This window comes from Hypanus sabinus, unplaced genomic scaffold (assembly GCF_030144855.1).
Source record: "Hypanus sabinus isolate sHypSab1 unplaced genomic scaffold, sHypSab1.hap1 scaffold_62, whole genome shotgun sequence".
In the NCBI taxonomy this organism is placed as follows: Eukaryota; Metazoa; Chordata; class Chondrichthyes; order Myliobatiformes; family Dasyatidae; genus Hypanus; species Hypanus sabinus.
In genome coordinates this window covers 355,868-363,166 of record NW_026781476.1, presented here as the reverse complement: position 1 = coordinate 363,166, position 7,299 = coordinate 355,868, and positions in this window count along the sequence as shown.

Genomic DNA, 7,299 nt, shown 5'->3' with positions numbered 1-7,299 from the left:
TCCTGCGGGCTCGACTGGCCGCTAGAATCCGCCTGACCGTCAGAATATTGAACAGGAAAATCAGAAAGAATGCGATACAAGGGGTTGAAATGCGGTGAAACATCGTAAATGCCGCCCATGAGGGAGAGTTTTTGTAGCTCGATGTAACAGCACAATGCCAGGGAACACCATCAATCATTACCAAAGGCTCGTACACAAAGCTCCAGGGAACACATTCCAGACAGGCCAGCAGACTCACTGTCCCGATAACCACAGCCGCCGTTCTTTCGGTGCAATATTTTGTTTTCAGCTTCTCACAGCAAATAGCCACAAATCGGTCGACGGTGAAAGCGACAGTCAGCCAGACTGAGGCTGCAGTGCTCGCAAAAATTAGCCATCTGCCGAGTCTGCACAGAGGGGTGAGGAGCAGGAATGATCGGGGAAAATAAATCTCAGCAGTCCACCTCAGTAGCGGATCAGAGATAACGACCAGGAGATCGGCCGCGGCCATTCCCATCAGATAGTGAGTGACACATTTGGAGAGACCGCACTTTCCGCGGGACAGAATCACAATCGCCACCGAGTTCGCTGGAAGAGAGACAGGAACAGCAAGTTGAAAAATACTGAGTAGAAATTAATGATTCTGTTTAATCCTGTAATATTTGCACTTTATTGCTGCATTTAGCGGTAGAAGGGTGGAGACAGATTGTAGTGACAGCGTAGACAGAGAAGGAGTTCACGCAGTAAAATAAAGTCAATGTGAGCTGAATTCAGATTCCTTACTGATGATCGTAATCTGCAGTCAGTTGAAAGCTAAAACTGGGTAACTACCCCCTCACAGTCTATAGTGGGTGGAATATTTTCTACCGGCGCCTTCCCGGTCTCGTGTCAACTGAGTGAATAAATTCGGACACGAATGGAGGGATTCTTCCATTAGACAATCATCGGCTTCCAGGGTGTTCCTTGTCAGCGACAGGACACCGAAGAACGGAACAGAAGCAGGAAATGTTGGAAACATTCATCCAGGCAAATCAAAATATGTGGAAAGCAGGTAAAGTGAACATTGACAGATTCCAACAGGTACAGCGCAATCTAAATCTACCTGACAGACAGACAGGACGCCTCCCACCGAATCCAACTCAACAAAGCGATGCAAATCTCGCTGCCGCAGTCAGATGTCTGTATGCGTCAGATGTGAATATAACAGAATGCATTTCACAGTATTGATAACCGTGTTTCACCGAGTCGATTGCGTCAACTTACTCACCGACTTCATTGTACTGTCCACCACAGCTTCACATTCAGCCACAGTGCACACATTTACTTAAAAAAAGCCACGGGCTTCATGCAGCAACGTGGACCTCCTCACATTGTCTACAGTGTTACTACCAACCGGTAGTTCGATCGTGACACCTCTCCGCAGACAACCGCTCACATAGAAACACAGACAGTCAAATGCTCTCATCTCCGCGGGCTGTGTAAACAGAATATACCCAAATACAGTGCAGCTTCTACAAGACCAAAAGCACAGAGAACCAAGCATCCCACTATTGAACAGAAACGTCTAGAAGAACAATGCCTAATTTATTGAATTCCACAGATGTTGGCTGTTTCGTTAAATTTCTGCAGCAGTTTCTTTTCGATCTAGATTCCAGAATCCACTTTCCCAATGTTTCCTTTCCATTCCTAATACGCGGAACACGGTGACTGGGCAGCGAGAGTGGAAACCAGCGACAGGGATAATCACAAGGCTGGAATTAACAATTCCCACCAAGAGCAGCTGACACTGAGGCTTACCGAGAATTCCAAAGACTGAAATGGAAGGATAGTAAACTTCTCGAATCCGCAAGCTGATTGGATACACCATTTCAGTGAGAATCTGTGACCTCTGTTAATCCGAATTCACAGCTCTGGCAGACACTCTGACCTGATACATTCAAAACGGGGCTGATTTATACAAAGGATCCGTCTCCAGAGACACGGTTATACCTCTGACTAACTTATATATTTATAGTTAATTCAACACAATTGTCTCTGATGTAACAATTAGGCCGATTGAAAACAAATAATCAACATTCTTTGCCATTACCTCAGCAGTGACTCATCTGGAGGAAATAATGCCCGAACTCCAGTGACAAAGGCTGAGTTTTGCACGCGGTGCACCTTTTTTACATTTCACGTTTTTATTGTAACAACGTTTTTACTGTAAACAGAGTTCACCGACACCGACCCAAAATTCTGCCCCTGCGGTTTCCCATTTCCAATTGTCCGTCGGTCCTTTAATATTTTCCTGGCCACACACACACACACACATATACATCCAAACATATTCAAACGGGCATATGCAGACACGCCTGCAACATATGCACAGACACAACGACTGTGCTTTGTCACAGAATAGCCACATTTACTGAGTCCCTCCAGAATTTTGTGATATTGCAGATGCAATAGACTACTATAAGCATCTCAAATCTGACAGATGTCAAAAGTAAGTTGTTTCAATATTCAAAGGAATGTGCAGACCAAATAAATAATAATAAAAACACACGGTGCTCTGAATTGGAAGATAAATCAATGCAGGAAGGCTGGAAGTGATTGACAAGCGGCAAATACAGTATTTACTCTGTGTGTGTGTGTGTGTGTGTGTGTGTGTGTGTGTGTGTGTGTGTGTGTGTGTGTGTGTGGTTGTGTGTCTGCGCGCATGTGTTTCGGTGTGTGTGGAGGTCTGTTGTTTACTAGGAATTGCATTATATGACTCTATAACAGCTGAGGCAAATGCTTAGCTATTTTATTGAACAAGGTATATAGAATTTATGCAGAAAAGTAGGATTGGTATAAGTAGGTATTATAATTGACATAAATCTGATGGACCGATGGTCGTCTTTCCGTGCTCTACAATTCTTGGTCCATCCTAGCGAACAATCCAGCAGCCTTTAATTCGAAAGGTACCAACAATGCTTCACAATTTGTTCGTGTGAAAGGGAGGGATTTGTTTCATTACTTTTACAGTTAATACATTTGTTGAACTGATTTGTTTTTCCTTTGTTCTGAATGTTTCAGGGCAGCCTGACCTAAAATACTATGTTCCAGGTTTCCACAGCATAGTCAGATGTTTATGCGGCAAAGGAGCGACTAGGTCCATAATGTGTGTGCCAGAATCTGTCTCCTTCAATTCAGCATTTGTCCTGTCGCCTGCTCTGCCTCGGTGCTGCTTCAAGTGCTTACAGAGATGGTCATTACATGGCAGCACCATCCCCTCAGGCCGTGTGTTTCCAGATCGGTACCTTCAGAGGGAATTATTCTTCAAATCCCCTCTACCCCTCACGCTCCTCTACTTAAAACTCTGTCCCCTTAATTATACAGATCTCTCTCTCTCTAGATAACAGGCTTTCAACGGACAGAAAAGTATCCTTCATTTCAACTGACCAATGCTTACCCGAGTCAGTCCTATTTGCCTGCCTTTGACCCATATCCCTCTGAATCAGCCCTATCCGTAACTCTCTCTATATGCCTTTCAAACTCAGTAACTGAACCCCCCCCCCCCCACTTACCACTTTCTCTAGTGACTCCTTCCACATCGCCATTACTATCTGTGTTGGAAATGTCCCTCACGTCACCTTTCAGTGTTTCTCCACTTATCTGAAACCTAAACCTGCTGGTTTTACACACTTTGTGCTTGGAAAACCTGTGGCCATTCACACTCTCTTCAAGACGGAAAAATGCTCAAGCCAATGCAGGATCTACGAGAAACACAGACGCGCCCATAATCTCCTCTTCAGAGAAGCTTCCCTCTTTGAACAGTGTGGCACAAGATACGTACACATTTAACACACTGAAGCCAGCACAATTGATGTTTTAAAAAGGACTTGGAAGTAAGACTACTGTTCAATGCCCGGCTGATAACACATGAAATCATTAGATGCCTTTTTATCTCCCTGTTTCTGCACCTTCAAGGATCTACTCACTGAAATATGAATGTTGGAAAAGCTGGAAGCAATTCAGAAGCCACGGGTAGATACATCCAAATGAGAAGTGTTTTAAAGCATGTTGATAGGGTGATTAAGAAGGCTTCCTTTTATTGTTCCAGATATTGAGCTCAAATGTCAGGAGGTTAAGTTTCGTTAATAAACCCCTAATTTGGCCACACATGTAGTGTTTGTTACAGTTTAATTCGCCCCTATATAGAAAGGATGTTGAGGCCTTGGATAGGGCGCAGAAGAGTTGTTGCGTAGTTTATAGTACATGTGCTATAAGGAAAGCTGGCTGAACGTAGGGTACTTTCTCTGCAGCGGCAGACGGTGAGGGGAGATATGGTGGATTTTCATATTATAATGAAGGGCATAGAAAGGAGTAGTATGGGCATATCACTTTCCCATGATTGAAATATCTAACAGCGGAGAAAATGCATGCAAGTCGTTGTAATGTAGTTTCAAGAGATTGTAAAGGTAAGTTTGTTACTGAGAGAATAGTTGGATGCTTGGTGGGGCCATGCACTTTCTGGCTCGTCTCCTGGTGGGCATAATCTGCAACTTCGGTGTACCCATCTGACAAATTATCTGTTCACAGCGTCCTGGACAATCTTTGGTCAGTTGATCCCTTATTTTGTCTTATCTAGATCCCTTATTTTGTCAGTCGGAAGTGGCTTCAGATGCACTTTCCTATTGCAGAGGTATCGGGAACACATATCGATTCCCTGATCTCCCATATATTCTGGCAGTGCTTGTTACTGCCACAGCTGCTGCAATAGGGAGACGAATTCTGAAAAAAAAGCTCTGCAATTTGACTTTCCAGAGTTCATCTTTCGTTTCTCTGCCAACATTTCCAGTTCGTCTCTTTTCCGGTAGATCTTTTAGCAACCCTCTTCACTAACTACATTGCAGCAATTTTTGTGTCAACCGTGCAGTTTGCTGGCTTCTCTCGACAGCTCTTTTAAAAAGGGGAACAATATTGGCTCATCTCCAGTCCTTTGCCACATCATGTGTGATTAAATAAAGCCTCCAGTAATCTGCTGACTTGCCACATTCACTCAGTAACCTCGGATGTATCCCATCAATGTCAGGCCATTTATCCGCCTTGCTATTCTTTGCGAGACCGGACGCTCCGATCAGCATGTTATCAACATGCCATGGAATATCAAACTATCTTTCCTGATCTTTCCATCCACCATTAATTTCTCTTTAATGAATATTGACGCTAAATATTAATTTGATGTTGTTTCCCACTTTCTCCGGCTTCAAGCCTAAGTCTAAATATCCTCACCTGTCCTTGAGTTGTCCTACCTTCTTATCTTCTCCACGGTGCTTCATTTGTTCATTTTAATGTATGTAGAAAGTGCCTTGGCATTTTCTGCAGTTTCGCTCAGCAAAATAATTGAAGCTCTCCTACCATTATTCAGCGCTGATAATTCCCTGTTTGCATTGCATATTTTGGCATGTTTATCCCATTGTCCAATTTCGACTTCCGAAGCTATCCTGGGCCCAGCCTTCTGTGTAGTTGGATCAACACTGGACTTCTACGCGGATGGTTTGAAATCGAAGCCGGCTGGGTCCCAACTTCGGCTGCAGCAGTATCATCTCGGAAGGAAGGTCCGGCCATCAGTTTTAGTATCTTGCCACGAAAATCCCTCTGTATGAATACATTATCCGGAGGATCGCCATTGGTCGGTGTCGACTGTATTGCATATTTCTTTATGGTTCTTTTTTTCTATTGGACTGCATTTGCAATATATCTCTGAACATGCAATGATCTCGGACCTTGTATCCTTCTGTTAGCCATTCAATTAAACAATTTCAATTCTGAGCCATGTGTTTTTTTAACTAATTCCTATAGAGTGTTTACGCAACCACAGGTGCTCTTGGACTCCACTTTCTCCAGAACCTTACCAACACAATCATACTTAGCTTGCAACAGGCAGAAAACTCTGCAGGAATTCAGCAGGAAAAGAGTGAACATTCCACTTCTCGGAACTGAGATCTTTCATCATGACTGAGAAAAAAGATGAGAAGTCAGATAAAGACGATGGGAGGGGGAGGTGATGCAGAAGTACAGGGTGGTAGCTGAAAATTAGTTTACATCTGTTTATAAAGCTCCCCCACCCCACACAAGATTGAAACCTTATTTGGGGATGCATTATCAAATATCCTCTCCCCATGAATTGCATCAACGCGAGGTATAAGCCACAATACAAGCTTCCTTAAATGTTACTGATGTATTTGCCTCTGCCACCATCCTTGACATCGAATACCACACTTCCCCTGTGTTTAAACGAGAACCAAAGGTAGACCCTATACTGCCCCACAACGACCTTGAGAATCACTGGGAAAAGGACTCTGTCTGTCCACTCAACGTAGGCATCCTGTATCTCTCTTTGAATTCAGCTCCCATCACGCTTCTCTCCAAAGAGAAAGGCCTGATCCTACTCAACCTATCCTCACCAGACATGCTCTCGTAACTTCAAAGTTGGAAGTAAATTTATTGTCCAAGTACATACGTCTCCCCATTTACTCTCCTGAAATACACTTTCTTGCCGGCATACGCAGTACATATAAAGAAGCATAATTGTATCAAGGAAGAACTGCACAAAGGGAAGACGAACAAGCTGCAAATTTCAAAAAAAATATCAAAGACATCAAATAGTGCAAATATATGAAAGAAGAATTTTGGATTCATTGAATGTGAGTTCATGGTTCGGATCAGTGAAATTATCACCTTTGGTTCAACAGCCGATAATTTAGGAGTCATTGCTGTTCCTGAAGTTTGTGCTAAGGGAGCTGAGACTCCTGTAACTCCTTCAGGAAGCGAGCGTCAGTTGGATGATGGGGTGATGATGATCATCATCTTTGATGTTAAACACCGTTTCCCTTTGACAGCTTTCCTGCTTGATATGCTCAGTGGTGGGGAAGGCTTTACCTGTGATGGACTGGCTCCATTCCATTAGATATTCCATTCAATGACAATAGGGCTTTCACAGCAGACCATGATGTAACCAGTTAGTATATTCCATGCTGTACATCTTCATAAGTGTGTCAGAGATTTTAGATGACGTGCTATCTCTTCAAAAACATACGTCGTAGAAGCTGTAAGTGCTGGAAAGTCTCTCCAGGATACCAGCAAATTTTGCTCCTCTAAGCATCTGCACTTGGAAAATCCAAGACAATACAGGAGGAATTGCAGTCACACTCTACCATGTTCCTTTTAGTCATCTCCCTAACCTACCTTCAGGTTAGTTCCTCTTTCTCCTGCTGGCATTTCAACACCTTTGGACCTTGAAGCACAGAGCATCTCAAAGTTCTCTTTTATCAATGCTCTGTCACAGCCTGA